Below are 15,717 nucleotides of genomic sequence, written 5' to 3' on the forward strand. Positions count from 1 at the left end.
TTCCACTGAGTAGAGAGCCAGATGTGGGGCTCAATCCAGGACCCTAGGATCATGACTGAGACGACAAAGGAAGACATTTTACCAACTGAGCCACCCAGGTGCCCTAAAGATATGGCTATTTGGAAAATACCCAAAGAGGAGAACAGATAAAATTTAAAAAGCAAAAACAAATAAACAAAAAACACTATTATAAATATAAAGACAATGAAAAAAACAACGTTATAAATGACTAAAGAAAATTAAAATTTGAAAAATAATAATAAATCACTATCCTCAACTATTGACAATAGAAACAGACCTGCCTTCCAAGAAATCAGCTTAGTGAAGCAGAAAAGAAAAATTAGAAATTCTCATACAACTCAGGAAAAAGTCACAGAAATTAAAAAGATGCAAGAAAAAAGCAAAGATATGGGAATAAACAACACAGTTTTAAGATAAGGAAAACACTTTCTAAAAAGGGAACTACAGCACTAGTAAAAGACAGTATTTTTTTTCTGATTAAAGGTAGAATATGGCTTGCAAGTGGCAGACTAGGTTGTTTCAGACCAACCATATTACAAAGAACAACCAGAAAGATTATATATTTATATTTGTATATATTGAAACCTGCTTGAAAGTATGGGGGAGTTAAGAAAGAGAAAGCTTGTATGGCAATGCCTTAGAGAAAAGAACAGCTCAGAGAAATGTCTCTGCTGATTTAGATTAAGCTGATTGGTTGAGTTGCATAAGTCTTGTTATCTAGAACTGGCAATAAAGTCCATTTCTGGATAAAGGATCATTAGGAACTATTGTCCAGGATATAGTGGTTACTGAAGTATCTGGAGCAGAACAAATACCAGTTAAATCACAAAAAATTTTGGTTGATTGCAGATTGATTACTGTGTGAATCCTGGGAGAATCAAGGGTACTTCATAATAATAAAAGGATATTGAATAAAAAGAACATATAAGCAATGAAGCTATACTTTAATCAAATAAAATAGTAATCAATAAAAATATAGGATAATAAAATTCATACATATTAAAAGAAAAATGAATGCATATATTTTTCAAAATTTTGCAATGAATGTCAAGAAATGAAATACTAACATACAGAGTATAATCATCATATTCTTCACAAATAAAAGGTTTTATTTGCATCCAACAGTTGAAAAACTATATTTACTTGTTATTTTATTGGCTTTGTTTTGTTTAAGTGCCCAAAACAAAAGGGGTCAGTGAGCTTTGTAAATGTAAGAAAGGTAGTCATATTGATCAATAATCACAAAAACATTTCCTCTCAAGGTCAGAGAATAACCTCACAGTATGTAAAGTAACTAACAGCCAGCAGTTGCTATTTCCAGAACTGACTTTTATTTTACCACAGCTCTGGCATTGTTTCATTTTCTAATGGTGACATTGCAATTTTAGCTACCATAATTGCATAGCAATGACAGATGCTCATATAGGCCTATTCTTCTTCAAATGACTTATTTAAAGCATTGAAATCTGTATACAGATGCACACTGTACAAGTACTGTCACTATCCTATCTGCTTTCAAAAATTCATGAAAAAAATGACATGTTAATTTGTGTTGTAAATGAATGAAGAAAACATTTCAAATAACACTGAGAGAGGTAATAATCTATTAAAATCAAGTCGAAGAAAAAATTTAAAAGGTGCCATCAACTAAGCTATTTATTTATTCAAAGACAGTGTCTAAATGAGCCAGAACTGACACCAGAGGCATTCAGCCACATATTTTAATGTCATATCAAATTTACTGGCATTCTAAGTGTATAAACAATATATTTGCATCGTATTAGTGACAAATGTCATGCTAATACCATAGCAAAATGACTACAAGGGGATTTCATAACTTATTTACAGAATGTGTTTCTAGGTACAAGAACTCATTTAGAATTGTCAAACAGCCAGAGAATTACAGGAATTTTCAACCTTTGGTTAGGGAAGCCTTATTTCATAGCACATATGCCATTTATATTATTTACTGTAATGAATTCTTAATGCCCTTCTTGTGTTTTGTAGGGTCAACCATTTTTATTAGGTTCCCTTCAGCATTTCTAGATAAGAGCTGTTGGCTTTTGAGCCTGTTTTTCTGAATACCATGTATCAATGTTCCAAAACTGTCCCTGAGTGGTTAATGGTTTCTTCTTACCATTCTTTAAAAAGAAAGAAGAAAGAAAGCAGGTCACCAGAAATAACTTTGGTTCTTCCTCTTCCGTACACTCAGGGCAGTTATCTTTCCTACTTGAAGGATAAATCTGTTCTTTTCTCTTCTGACCTTGCCAAATTTCCCCTTATCTACCAGAGCCATTGAAACCTGGAAATCATCAGGCAGCCATGCACCATAAACCTACATGGTCTTGTTCTATGAGAAATTGTTTTGTAAGAAGTGTCTCCTATACCAAAATGTTTCCCAACTCTTTAAAAGTTACATGTCCTCTGGACCAACACAAGCACACACAGGATGAATGTATTTTAAAATATTTCATGTGATATTAAAACCATTAAGCTGTTTCCAAAACAGGTTCAAAAGAAGTTTTTACCTTTATAGATGATTAAAGCAATCATTTGGTGAGTTGACTTCACTGACAGCTATAGCAGTGTAGTTTAATCTGATAGAACAAATCCATAGAGAAATGTCTTTATCAAATTCCTTTTAGGTGCTCTGCTATGTAAAAATAATTCTGGAAATAGGAGGATGCAGGATTACCATGCACTTCTCTTGAAATTTACTTTAGGGACACTTGGGCGGCTCAGTCATTTAAGCCGCGGCCCTCACTTCAGGCCATGATCTCAGGGTCCTGGGATCCTGTAGGGCTCCCTCCCTGCTCAGCAGGGAGTCTGCTTCTCCCTTTCCCTCTGCCCCTCCAATCACTTTTGTTCTCTCTCTCTCTCTTTCTCTCTCTCTCAAATAAATAAAATCTTTAAAAAATTTACTTCGAAGTTAAGCTAGAGTCTAAGAAAATTCTTTACCCCCATCTTTGTAAAAATAGTTATCAATGGTACATGTAAAAAAAGTTCAGTGTTTTCTTTCTCTTTTTCTTAAAGGCATTTACTTTATTTATTTATTTATTTATTTATTTATTTATTTATTTGATAGAGAGAGAGAGCACAAGTAGTGGAGTGGCAGGCAGGGAGAGGGAGAAGCAGGTTCCCCACCCAGCAGAGAGCTGGACATGGGGCTTGATCCCAGGACTTTGGGATCATGACTTGAGCCAAAGGCAGATGCTTAACCTACTAGCCACCTGGGTGCCAAAGGCATTTGCATTTCTGATATCTCTGTATTTCAACTGTGAATTTGTTCCCTGACTTCATCTTCATCACTGACTGCCACTGAAACTTGAGAACAGATGAGCTTTCCACAGGAAACCTGAGTTCTAGATATCCTAACTCCCAGAAACCAAGCTTTTCCACTTAAAAACATTGCCACATTCTACAAGAGCAGGGTGAGAGCAGGTTACAGTATCTGCCCTCTTTGTCCCTTTTGATCAAGGCTAGCCTACTGTTAACTTTAGATGAAAGATCTTATTGCTTTCCTTGTCCCTGAGCCTTGGCTGGGGCCATCTATTCCCCAAAACTGTAAGTAGTGGGAGGACTGGCTGAGGGATCATCCCACCTTCACTTCCAGGAGACCTCCAACTTTGTTACGAATTAGAGCTCTGGAACCCCTTAGTAGGAGTTAGTCTTGTTAAGCAGAAAAATAAGTCCTCCTACATTTTATCCCCCTTAGGACAAAGGGTTTTTTATTTTACTTTTGCATTATAAAAAAGGGCACACAAAATCTTTTCCAGGTGCTTTTCTACTTCAGCATATGTGGAGTACAGCTAACAACTTTCTGTGAGAGGGAAAAACAAGAAATGTAATCCCTTTTAGAGTACCTTTGATCATTGGTAACTTTGCCCAATATAGAGATGATTTGCACAGACACTTCTCTAAAACCCTTGAGAAGCAGAACTTAGAGAAACTTCCTTTAATGAAATCACCACCACTAAAAAAATCCAAAGATAACAAAACTGAGTTATACTATCCTTAAGCTAATGCCAAATTCAAAAGTTATCTTTTGTAACATGAGAAGAGAATTCAAACTCCTCTACAAACATCCAGGTTTTCAAGATTTCTTTTTTCTTAGGGACACAGAAGGGGGATTGGATCACATTATATAGGATGACTTCCTACATATCCTTTTTAAAGACCTCTTTTCCCAAGTTCCCACTGCTACTTCATCTCTCTCTTTTTTAACCCTTTTTTCCTGACCCACTAGGTACATGAACTATCTCCCTTCTACACTCCTGGTAGGTACTGCAAGTAGCCTTTGTGACTCTTTTCCACCTTCCACTTTCCTGAATTCAATCAGGGCAAGAGGATTGCACAAGATTTATGATTTGGTATTTTTCTGCTCTCACCATCAATAAAGATAACAGAGACAGCTAATAAAAACTGTGATAGTATACCTCCTCAAACTCTATATATGAAAACTATTGGCATTTAAGGAAAAAATTGTGCTTTCACTTTTGACTTTTAGAAATGCACTGTGGGTATATCATAAAAGACACACAGCCCTGAGTAGCCAGTAACTAAGCCTAGTAAGTGTTGCCCAGACATCTCATGCAGTTGGTCTTGTTAAATAACTTTCTTTCCGAGTACATAATCTAGTTAGGGAAAATCATATTAAAAAAAAATAATGCCCTGAGAGATTGCACACAAATTTTTTAAAAAACTGTAAAATGATGGTTCCTACTTTCCTGAGTCTTAGACAAACAGTGTTATAAATTTACTTCACCAAAGAGAGATTCCAATGAAATCTACTTTCTTGTTCTATTTTTAAATGAGGTTAGAGGGAGAAATTGTGATCATTTTATACGGAAAAGAAAAATCTCAACTTAAAAACAAAAAGGAAAAAAGAAACTTTCCCCAAATCAAATCCGAGACTAGAAAAAGCTGTTTTCTTTTGTCTTTTTTTTTTCTGTAAACCTTCTGTCCTCTATTATAGAGTTGGCAAAGTACATCCTGCAAGTTAAATCCAGCCACTACCTATTTCTGTAAAGTTTTATTGGCACACAGCAATACCACAATTTACATGACATCAATAGCTGTTTCATAGTTTATTACCTGCAATGGAGACCATGGGGTCTGCAAAGCATAAAGCACTCACTATCTGGCCCTTTATAGGAATAGTTTATCAAACTCTGCTCTATAATACCTCATTAATATAAAAATTAGATTTTAAATCTATTTACCATAAGAGTTGATTTCTGTACACCTTAAAGGAAATAAAATTAATCCACAAGAAGTGGATTAATTTTATTTCCTTTACCTATATAAAGACAATATACTACAAAATCCTTCAAAGTTTAATCAATGACTCTTACATATATATTAAAATGCCTGTTGAAACTAAGTGGCAACACTACTCATTTAAGACCATTCTTTTTTTTTTTAGTGTTGTGAGTTAGCAACGTTGAAGAAAGGAGTTTATCTGACTAGAATCTCTTATAATTCAAAGGTACTGAGAAGAACCTTGTATGGACTTTTAAAATTTTAAAAATTAAAAAAAATTTAATTGTCATAAACTTAACCATACCAAGAATATTCTTCACATCACAATTAACTCTTTTCTTATTGTTAATACTGTTTGCATATATCTTCCAAGTATTATGGTTGGGAACATAGTTTTTATAAAAGTCAATTCAAACTGGACACTTCTCTTTTTTAGTATAAAGTTCTCCACAAAGTTTTATACTGCAGGTAATGCTACAGCATTATCTTAGCTACGGCTGCCATGACAAAGTACCATAGACTGGATAGCTTAAATAACAGACATTTATTTTTTCACAGTTCTAGATGGACGTCCAAGCTCAAGGTGTTGGCAGTGTTGGTCCTCCTGAGGGCCATGAGAGAAGGTTTATGTTCCAGGCCTCTCTATTTGGCTTGTAGTTGGCTACCTTCTTCCTATGTCTTTATATCATCTTCCTTTTGTGTTTGTGTCCAAATTTCTTCTTCTTATTAGGATACCATCCATATTGGAATCCATAATGACATTGTTTTAACTTAATTACCTCTTTAAAAACCCTCTCTTTCAAATACAATTACATTCTGAAGTATAAGGTGTTAGGACTTCAACATATGAATTTTTGTAAAGACATAATTCAGTCTATAACAATCATAAGTGTTAAATATTTAGGATACAATGAGTTTCATATAAAATGTGAACCAACCAGGGGTGCCTGGGTGGTTCAGTTGGTTAAGTGTCCAACTCTTGATTTTGGCTCAGGTCATGATCTCAGGGTTGTAAGATTGAGGACTGCATCGGGCTCTGTGCTGGGTGTGGAGCCTGCCTAAGATTCTAAGATGCTCTCTCCCTCTCCCTCTGACCAGCTTCCCCACCACTGGTGGTAGGCTCTCTCTTAAAAAAAAAAAAAAAATTGCCCCTGCCAATCCTTACTTTATAAGCCCAATAATACTATTCTTGAATTTTAGATCAGAATAAATGCTACAAAAATTACCTTGCTATTACCTCATAGTGTCATAACTTTCATAATTCTCTGATTATATCATTCTATCTCTTTTTAGAATTACTCATTTTGACATATTCTATTATGTAGAACTCAAATAATTCTTGCTTTGTGAAAGGTTATAGCCCTAAGAAAGAAATATTTCACCCAATTAGCTAAGCTTCTTAGAGAAACATTGTCTATGGTCTTAAAAAAATAATAAGAAATGAAATTAATCTAGTTTTATTGGAGTATTTTTGGAGTAATTATTTTCCAAGATTAATACACTATATAAAATTTGTATAGAGATTATATAAATTAGAGATGTTAGCTAAATTTGATAAATTTGTGTAAATTCTCTATTATATTCTCATATACTGAACTAGATTGAATCAGAGGTCTTTACTTCATGAGAAAAATCCAAAATTGTTTTTCCTTTATTTTGTTTTTGTTAGGTACTTAATTGCTATTTAAGAAAAATCTAAGTTCTAAAAATGTGAAGATATCACCTGAAAATGTTGACATTTAAATACCTTTTTAAGAGTTTTGCTGTGTCAAATGACCTAGTTACAAGTAATACCACTTTGACTTTCAGGTTTTGTTATTTGTTTAGCTGCATTTTGTTGTTAATCATTCTTTCCATGTGTCAGCTTCCTTAGGGCTTTAAGGAGGAGACTTTCACAATTTACTCTGGGTAATGAAGATTTCTTGGGAGAATATGCTGAATGCATACAGGAAGTTATCTATCAGTCACGCTAGCTCCTAGCTCTCCCATCATGAAGCTATGCAACTGGTTTTGTAGAGAACTGGAGAAGTAACTCACTGGGTGAACCAACAACTTGAGCCCAGTGACCTGTTTTCTTGCCTTCAACTGGCAAATACCTAGTTTTGGACCAGTAGCCTGCTACCAGGCATGGAAGCATGGAGCACCCCCCATCAGCAGATTTGATGCCAGTCTATGCTGAGGTCCTAGATAATCCACACACTTAACTTATTGGTATTTCTGCCCAAGTGTGCAACAGTGTCGTTTTTCAAGCAACTGTGGTTAGAGTTGCAGTATGCTTTTCTCCGGCTGCCAAACTGAGAAGGAAAGAAAGTGTTAGGGCCACTTTCCTGAAGAGTTGCCGTGTATGTGGCATCTCTTGCGACTTTGTGAGCTCTTCCTTCAGCCTCCTAAATGTGCTCAGATATAGGAGATGCCCAGAAATTCAGTAGTGCAATAAAATGCACCAATTTGCATACTAAGCACAAGTAGCATATTTCAGAAGTAAAGGAGGCCCTCTGTGTGATTTTCTAGTAAGAATGCTAACACTTCTTGGTACAATCTGGTAATACATATTTATATTAGGATACTAGAGGAAAAAAGAATTATTCTGATAAAAACAAAAAAGTAGACTGTCCAATTTCTTGTTTTTAATAGATTTAGAACATTAAAACAAAATGAATACAAAAAAATGCTGACTTCTTAGCTTCCCTATAAAAGAGGTAAATAAATAAACAAAGAAAATGAAATTTGGAAAAAAATTTAGTCAACATTTGGTATGTTTTATCTTTGGTATTTGCCTTGCATCTTTAGGGCAAAAGACTATAAAAAATTATAAATGAGGAGTAGCCAAACTTTGATCATTATAATAAGCCCTAGAAAGCAAAATAGCTCTACTGTCTGTTTGATATTTTTCCATAATTATTTTATCTGCTCTGGAACTTTTGTCCTCATTCTTAAAGATCACTGCTATACTTTCAAGAAAGTTATCTATGTCCTTTAGTTTAAATTCCTAAATGCATTTATAGTCATAACTAAAGACACATTCCACCAATTTCAGCATTTTGACAAAGGGAAATAATCATTAACCTCTCTAAAATTGCTAATTTGACTAGACTGACTTGGTAGTAATCAGCTCTAACCATTCAGTTCAGTCAAATTAGGAGATGATCCATTCCTCAATATGAATGTTATACTAGGTCCCATCCTTGGCCTTTTATCTTTTCATTTTAAATATGCTTTACCACATGACCCATGGCCAGCTTCATTAACTATAGACTAATGATTTGCAGATCAGAAACTTCAGCTTGGATGTTTCTCCTATGTCTAGTTTCATACTAACAACTTCACATGGATGTCTGACAGATACCTCAAGCTCAGCTGGGCCAGAACTGAAATTCATATTCTTTGGGGGAGGTGCCTACTTTATTAAGGTACAACTTATACACAATAAAATATATAAATTTTATGTGTATAATTAAACAAGCTTCAAAAAATGTATCCAATGAAGATATAGAACACTTCTATCACACCAAAATTGTTGCCTCTTGCCCTTCGCACATGCAAGTCTTCATTTATCTTGGGTAAAGATCTGGTATTGGAGCTGTTGAGTAATATGTTAAGTGATTGTTGATTGTTTAACTTCATAAGAAACCATCCATTTGTTGTCCAAAGTGTCTGTAGCATTTTGCATTCCCAGCAGCAATTCATAAAAGTTCAAGTAGCTGCACATCCTTGTTGACACTGGGTATGGTCAGATTTTTTTTTCATTTTAGCTATTCCAGTGGGTGTGGTTTGGTACCATATTGTAAGTTGAATTTGCATTTCCATAATGACAAAGGCATTTATTTGCCAGCCATATATCTTCTATAGTAAGAAGTCTGTTCAAACATTTTGCCCAACTTTTATGTGTTATCTTCTCATTATTGAATTGTAAGTGTTCTTTAAGTGTTCTGTAGGTAGGTTTTGCAAATATTTTCACCCATTCTGTGGTCTGACGTTTCACTTTCTTAGGTGTCTTTTAAAGAAGAAAATATTTTAATTTGGTGAAATATAATTTATGAGTTTTATATTGATTTTGTTATTATATGAGTGTTCTATTAAAGAAATGTTGGCCTAACTCAGGATCACAAAGATTTTCTCCTGTATTTGCTTCTAGAAGATTTTTAGGTTATTTGTTCTCATTTTAGATTAATGATTCAAATTAATTTTTATACATGGTATTATGCAACTGTTAGTGTGTGTGTGTGTGTGTGTGTGTGTGTGTGTGTGTGTTTGTGTGTGTGTGTGTATGAATGGATATCCAATTATACCAGTGCCATTGATTGAAAAGATCATTCAATTTTTAAGGGTGGTGGAATTTTTGTTAAAAAACAATTTGTCATTTACTTATTGGCTTATTTGTAAAGGCTATTTATCATTATCTATATATCTCTCTTTACACCAAAAGCAAACTGTCTTGATTACTGTAGCTTTGCAAGTCTTGAAATCAGACAGAATAATTCCTCCAATTTTGTTCTTTTTATTTATTTGTTTGTTTGTTTGTTTTTGTAGAATGGTGTTAGTTATTTCAGGACCTTTTATTTCCATATAGATTTTAGAATCAGCTTTTCAAATTCTATCAAAAACAAAAAGCTTTCTGGAATTTGGTTGGAGTTATTTTGACTCACAGATAAATTTAAGGATAATCTACATCTTAATAATATTAAGTCTTCTGATTCATGAACATATGATATTTCTCAAATTATTAAGGTTCTCTTTCGTGTCATGCTGCAATGTTTTTAGTTTACTATGTGGGGAATTCTCAGTAAACTATACTCTAAATATTTTATAAAATTTTTTGCTATAGAAATGGTATTTTTAAAATTTTGGTTTCCAATTGTTCATTGGTACTGTATAGGCATATAATTTATTTTTGCATATTAATATAGAATCCTACAACCTTGGTAAACTTTCCTTTAACTCTAGAAGCTTTTTTGTATATTTAGTTTTTTCTACATAGACAATCATGACATCTGGGAATATATTTTAAGTCTTCCTTTCCAATCTGAATGTCATTTATTTCTTTTTCTTGCCTCAGTGCACATAATAAGAAATATAATACAATATTATATAGAAGTGGTATGAGTTAATATATTTGCCTTGTTCCAGATACTAAGGAGAAAGTATTCAGACCTTTATTAAGTATCAATGATATAGTCTGTAAGTTTTTTATTGATATTGTATATCAGATGGAGGAAGTTCCTCTCTATTCCTAGTTGTATCACAATGGGCATTCAATATGGACAAATGAAAACTTAGCAGATGTTGAGGTTTAATTCTTATTATCCTATCTGTGTAATAGTTATCTTAGAGAGAAAGCATGGGAAACCATTATAGACACTATCCATACTGTCCACTGCCTGGACAGTGGTCGTCCAGTCAATTACCAGCAGAATTACCAGAATAATGAGAGTGAGGAAAAGAAAGAGGATCAGAGAGTGTTCCCAAAGGCCAGGCCCCATAGTGCATGCCCTACCACAGGTGGCAGTTCTCACCTTACTACATGTGGAGACCCTATGGGTGTTCACCTCCTGTATTCTGACCCTCCTATGCAGAGAGAAGAGATGGAAGGTGCAGACAACCAGGGTGGAAGAGAACAGGTAGGCCAGTAAGACATAATATGTATCAGGGTTATAGACCATGATTCTGCAAGGACCTTCTTGCTAAAGACAGCCTAGAGAGAATGGCAATGAAGAAGATGAGGAAAATCAAGGAGATGAGACCCAAGGTCAGCAGCCACCTCAACATTAGTAGTGCTGCAACAATTACCAAAACAGACACCCAGAAGACCTTAAACCACAAGGTGGCAAAGAGACTAAAGGAGATAATCCAGCAGTTGAGAATTCATCAGCTGCAAGCCTGAGCAGGCCAGGGTTGAGTAAATGTGGGCCCATCTCTACCATCATCCAGTGCATTACACATTTTTTAAGTGGGATGAAGGTAGATGGAAGTGGTTTAAGCAATTTAGTTCTTCTCTCACAATCAGGACTCAATATCACCTAAATTTGATAATTTTAAAATGGAGCTATAGGCATATTATGTACAGTGGTGGTATCTACTAGGTGGACTAAAACCTGAAATGATTTGTTAATTTTTCAAGTATCTTTTTCTGAGGTTATGAATTTGAAATCCTTCAGGGAGTCAAATAAAAGAAGCTACTACTGAAGAGAAACTGTGGTAAATGGACTGAAGCTGCGATCTTAACTCCAAGTACTTATTGTCAACCAGGAAGGAGGACCTATGTTTTGAGATATTCTAACTGTGCAAGAGAACTTGCATATAAAGATTTTTGCATGATACATCAATAATGAAGCATCAGAGGAAGAAATTAAGGAAATAATTCCACTTATAATTGCACCAAAAATAGTAAGATATTTAGGAATAAACCTAATCAAAGAGATGAAAGGCCTGTACTCTGAAAACTATAAAACAGTAGGAACATTGAAGATGACACAAAGAAATGGAAAGACATTCCATGCTCATGGATCAGAAGAAAAAATATTTTTAGAATGTCTATACTACCCAAAGCAATCTACACACTTAATGTAATCACTATCAAAATATCAACAGCATTTTTCATAGAATTAGAACTAACAACTCTAAAATTTGTATGGAGCCACAAAAGACCCTGAATAGCAAAAACAGTATTGAAGAAGAAAAAGACAAAGATGGAGGCATTAAAATTCCAAACTTCAAGGTATATTATAAGCAGTATCTTACTGGCACCAAAATAGACACATAGATCAATGGAACAGATAGAAAACCCAGAAATGAACTTGCAACTATGTGGTGAATTAATCCTAGACAAAGCAGGAAAGAATATCCAATGGAAAATAATGGTCTCTTCAACAAATGGTATTGGGAAAACTGAACAGCAACATGCAAAACAATGATGAGACTGGGCTACTTTCTTACACTGTACAGAAAAATAAATTCAAAATGGGTTAAAGACCTAAATGTGAGACATGAAACCATCAAAATCCTACAGGAGAACACAGGCAGTAATTACTCTGATATCAGCCATAGCAACTTTTTTCTAGTTATGTCTCCTAAGGCAAAGGAAACAAAAGCAAAAATAAACTACTTTCATCAAGTTAAACAGCTTCTGCACAGTGACAGAAACAATCAACAAAACTCAAAGACAACCTACTGAATGGGAAAAGATATTTGCAAATGACATATATGATAAAGGGTTAGTATCCAAAATATATAAAGAATTTAAATAATTCAAAAACTAAAAAAAAACCAAATAACCCATTTTAAAATGGGCAGAAGATATGAACAGACATTTCTTCAAAGAAGACATATAGATGGCCAACAGACACATGAAAAGATGTTCATCATCACTGATCATCATGAAAATGCAAATAAAACTATAATGAGATGTCACTTCACTCCTGCCAGAATGGCTAAAATCAACAGCACAAGAACTAACAGGTTTTGCCAAGAATGTAGAGAAAAAGGAACACTTGTGCACTGTTAGTGGGCATGCAAACTGGTACAGCCACTATGGAGAACAGTGTGGAGGTTTCTCAAAAAGTTAAAAATAGAACTACCCTTGCTGTGAAATGTGTAAACCTGGTGATTCACAGATCTGTACCCTGGGGCTAATAATACATTATATGTTAATAAAAAAAATTAAAAAAAGATAGAACTACCCTACAATCTAGCAATCACACTACTGGGTATTTACCCAAAGATTACAAACCATTAATTCAAAGGGATACATGTACCTCTATGTGTGTTGTAGCATTATGTACAATAGCCAAGATATGGAAGCAATGCAAGAGTCCATCGCCTAAGGAAGATGGGGTATACACATACAGTAGAATATTACTCATCCATAAAAAGAATGTCCTGCCATTTAGAATAACATGGATGGAGCTGGAGAGTATTTTGCTAAGTGGAATATGTCTGTCAGAGAAAGACAAATGCCATATGACTTCATGTATATGTGGAATTTAAGAAACAAAACAAATGAGCAAAGAGAAAAAGAGAGCAAGAGAGAGAGAAACCAAGAAACAGACTCTTAACTATAGGGAACAAACTGATGATTACCAGAGGGGAGAGTGGTGAAGGTATAGATGAAACCAGTGATGGAGATTAAGAAGTGTACTTGTCATGATGATTAAAACAAAAACTATAAAGATTTCTGTATGATCTTCAAATTTTGTGTATCTGGGCTAATTTCTGAGAATTGACATTGTATAAACCAAAATAAAAGGTGACTCTAGACCACAGCCTGCTTATGGACCACTGGTTTTCCTTTCTAATAAAATAAATGGTCTTGTAATATAATCAAGGCCTGAACGTCTAAATGTATGTTGTGGTTCCCACTTACTCAGGATTTGGAACATGTTGCAGTTACAAATATAGTAATTTAAAGTAGCTAGACTGGAAAAAATACTATATGCTAATCAGGCAAGTAACTACTTTTCAAATGTTTATCTATACTTCAATATTCTGATTTTAAGGTTGGTAATAGTCCCAAATTTGTAGTTTTTGTACAAATACAAATTTTGTACAAATAGTTTTTGTACAAAAACTCTTGGACTTTTTGTAGACCCCAAGTAAAAGGATATATACATTGTTAAAATGTCTATACTGCCCAGAGAAATCTATACTTTCTTTCTTTTTTTTTTTTTAAAGATTTTATTTATTTATTAGACAGAGATCACAAGTAGGCAGAGAGGCAGGCAGAGAGAGAGAGGGGAGAAGCAGGCTCCCCGCTGAGTGGAGAGCCCGACACAGGGCTCGATCCCAGGATGCTGGGATCATGACCTGAGCCGAAGGCAGAGGCTTTAACCCACTGAGCCACCCAGGCGCCCCGAAATCTATACTTTCAATGCCATCCCAATCAAAATTCCACAGGCACTTTTCAAAAAGCTGGAACAAACGATCCTAAAATTTATATGGAACCAGAAGAGACCCCGAATTTCTAAGGAAATGTTGAAAAAGAAAACTGGGGGCATCACGTTGCCTGATTTCCAGATTTACTACAAAGCTGCAATCACCAAGACATCATGGTACTGGCACAAAAACAAACACATAGATGAGTGGAACAGAGTAGAGAGCTCAGATATGGACCCTCAACTCTATGGTCAAATAATCTTCAACAAAGCAGGAAAAAACATACAGTAGAAAAAGGTCTCTTCAATAAAGGGTGCTGGGAAAATTGGACAGCTATGTGTAGAAGAATGAAACTCGACCATTCTCTAACACCATACACAAAGATAAACTCGAAATGGATAAAGATTTCAATGTGAGGCAGGAATCTGTCAAAATCCTAGAGGAGAACATAGGCAGTAACCTCTTCGACATCAGCTACAGCAACTTCTTTCAAGATAGGTCTCCAGGGCACCTGGGTCGCTCAGTGGGTTAAGCCACTGCCTTTGGCTCAGGTCATGATTTCAGGGTCCTGGGATCGAGCCCCACATTGGGCTCTCTGCTCAGCAAGGAGCCTGCTTCCCCCTCTCTCTCTCTCTGCCTGCTGCTCTGCCTACTTGTGATCTCTCTATGTCAAATAAATAAATAAAATATTAAAAAAAAAAAAAGACATGTTTCCAAAGGCAAAGGAAACAAAAGTGAAAATGAACTTTTGGAACTTCATCAAGATCAAAAGCTTCTGCACAGCAAAGGAAACAGTCAACAAAACAAAGAGGCAACCCACAGAATAGGAGAAGATATTCACAAATGACACTACAGACAAAGGGCTGATATCCAAGATCTATAAAGAACTCCTCAAACTCAACACACACAAAACAGATACTCACGCCAATAAATGGGCAGAAGACATGAACAGACACTTCTCCAAAAAAGACATACAAATGGCTAACAGACACATGAAAAATATTCAACATCATTAGCCATCAGGGAGATTCAAATAAAACCACACTGAAATACCACCTTACACCAGTTAGAATGACCAAAATCAGCATGATAGTAAACAACAAGTGTTGGAGAGGATGTGGAGAAAGGGGAACCCTCTTACACTGTTGGTGGGAATGCAAGTTGGTGCAACCACTTTGGAAAACAGTGTGGAGATTCCTGAAGAAATTAAAAATAGAGCTACCCTATGACCCTGCAATTGCACTACTGGGTATTTACCCCAAAGATACAGATGTAGTGAAAAGAAGGGCCATGTGTACCCCAATGTTCATAGCAGCAATGGCCACAGTTGCCAAACTGTGGAAAGAACCAAGATGCCCTTCAACAGATGAATGGATAAAGAAGATATGATCCACATATATAATGGAGTATTAAGCCTCCATCAGAAAGGATGAATACCCAACTTTTGTGTCAACATGGACAGGACTGGAGGAGATAATGCTAAGTGAAATAAGTCAAGCAGAGAGAGTCAATTATCATATGGTTTCACTTATTTGTGGAGCATAAGGAATAACAGAAAGGACATTG

The 15,717-nt window shown here is 35.2% G+C and overlaps 1 pseudogene; it reads left to right on the forward strand.

Moving 5' to 3' along the window:
* The first annotated feature begins 5,847 nt into the window (after positions 1 to 5,847).
* LOC111147211 lies at positions 5,848 to 11,304 on the forward strand (annotated as a pseudogene).
* Positions 11,305 to 15,717: the final 4,413 nt, after the last annotated feature.

The sequence above is a fragment of the Enhydra lutris genome, unplaced genomic scaffold, assembly GCF_002288905.1.
Source record: "Enhydra lutris kenyoni isolate GAN:26980312 unplaced genomic scaffold, ASM228890v2 scaffoldscaffold16, whole genome shotgun sequence".
In the NCBI taxonomy this organism is placed as follows: domain Eukaryota; kingdom Metazoa; phylum Chordata; class Mammalia; order Carnivora; family Mustelidae; genus Enhydra; species Enhydra lutris.